The sequence below is a fragment of the Acyrthosiphon pisum genome, chromosome X (assembly GCF_005508785.2).
Source record: "Acyrthosiphon pisum isolate AL4f chromosome X, pea_aphid_22Mar2018_4r6ur, whole genome shotgun sequence".
Lineage (NCBI taxonomy): Eukaryota > Metazoa > Arthropoda > Insecta > Hemiptera > Aphididae > Acyrthosiphon > Acyrthosiphon pisum.
This window is the reverse complement of record NC_042493.1, coordinates 106,732,120-106,734,411: the sequence shown is the minus strand read 5'-3', so window position 1 is coordinate 106,734,411 and position 2,292 is coordinate 106,732,120.

Below are 2,292 nucleotides of genomic sequence, written 5' to 3'. Positions count from 1 at the left end.
AGTATACTATGTAAAACTTAATATATTACAATTTTGAGGTGAGGTAATTGGTTGAGGTAATGTAATTTGGTAATTATAAATACTGCAGCAGATACTATTTAATACAATATTAAAAAAGTAATAGATATATTAGAATTTGCGGCGGCAATGTAAAGTGAATTTTTTTCGCGTTTTTTCCTGTATTTACCTTTCGGTATCACTTCCACCTTAAGACCTGTGACGAAAATGTTAGGATTTCTTTGAAAATTCGAGTTTTCCGCCTTAACGGTTTTCGTTATGACTTAATTTTGCGTTTTCAGTGACAGTAAGGAACGTTGTCCGCGATTCGACGCAGTCGGGTCGTATACCTGATTACGTGACTCAGTCGTCGTCAAACATTGTCTGCTATCCGACGAAGTCAGATTGCTTACTCGGATAACTGAGTTGACTGACCTGCTAGACACCCAAAAATATGGTGGCTAAATGATTTGCATGGACGCCCGAAATATTTTAAATTATTTTTTCACATAACTTTAGACTTAATTTTGATTTTTCGGTGAGTGTAATGAACGTTGTCTGGGATTCGACGCAGTCGGATTGCATACCTGATGACGTGACTAGGCTGTCGAACATTGTCCACTATCCGACGTAGTCGGATTGCCTACTGACATAACTTTAATGAGATGACTGACCTGCTAGACACACATAAAAAGACTGCGGCTTTATGATTTGCATAGCCGCCCGAAACTATTATTTTCATCTAAATTTTTCTCAATTTGCGTTTTCGATGACAGTAATGAACGTTGTCCGCGATTCGACGCAGTCGGGTCGCATACCTGATTACGTGACTCAGTCGTCGTCAAATATTGTCTGCTTATTACAGATTGCTTACTCGGATAACTGAGTTGACTGACCTGCTAGACACCCAAAAATATGGTGGCTAAATGATTTGCATGGACGCCCGAAATATTTTAAATTATTTTTTCACATAACTTTAGACTTAATTTTGATTTTTCGGTGAGTGTAATGAACGTCGTCCGCGATCCGACGCAGTCGGATTGCATACCTGATGACGTGACCCGACCGTCGCACATTGTCCGCTATCCGACGAAGTCGGATTGCCTACTCGGATAACTGAGTTGACTGACCTGCTAGACACCTAAAAAATAGGGTGGCTATATGATTCGCATGGACTCCCGAAATGTTTTGAATTTTTTTTACACATAACTTACGACTTGATTTTTTGTTTTCGGTGACAGTAATGAAAGTTGTCTGGGATTCGACGCAGTCGGATTGCATACCTGATGACGTGACTAGGCTGTCGAACATTGTCCGCTATCCGACGTAGTCGGATTGCCTACTGACATAACTTTAATGAGATGAATGACCTGCTAGACAAACATAAAAAGACTGCGGCTTTATGATTTGCATAGCCGCCCGAAATTATTTAAAACTATTATTTTCATGTACATTTTTCTCAATTTGCGTTTTCGATGACAGTAATGAACGTTGTCCGCGATTCGACGCAGTCGGGTCGCATACCTGATTACGTGACTCAGTCGTCGTCAAATATTGTCTGCTTATTACAGATTGCTTACTCGGATAACTGAGTTGACTGACCTGCTAGACACCCAAAAATATGGTGGCTAAATGATTTGCATGGACGCCCGAAATATTTTAAATTATTTTTTCACATAACTTTAGACTTAATTTTGATTTTTCGGTGAGTGTAATGAACGTCGTCCGCGATCCGACGCAGTCGGATTGCATACCTGATGACGTGACCCGACCGTCGCACATTGTCCGCTATCCGACGAAGTCGGATTGCCTACTCGGATAACTGAGTTGACTGACCTGCTAGACACCTAAAAAATAGGGTGGCTATATGATTCGCATGGACTCCCGAAATGTTTTGAATTTTTTTTACACATAACTTATGACTTGATTTTTTGTTTTCGGTGACAGTAATGAAAGTTGTCTGGGATTCGACGCAGTCGGATTGCATACCTGATGACGTGACTAGGCTGTCGAACATTGTCCGCTATCCGACGTAGTCGGATTGCCTACTGACATAACTTTAATGAGATGACTGACCTGCTAGACACACATAAAAAGACTGCGGCTTTATGATTTGCATAGCCGCCCGAAATTATTTGAAACTATTATTTTCATGTACATTTTTCTCAATTTGCGTTTTCGATGACAGTAATGAACGTTGTCCGCGATTCGACGCAGTCGGATTGCATACCTGATGTCTTGACCCGGGCCGTCGCACATCGTCTGCTATCCGACAAAGTCGGATTGCCTACCTGG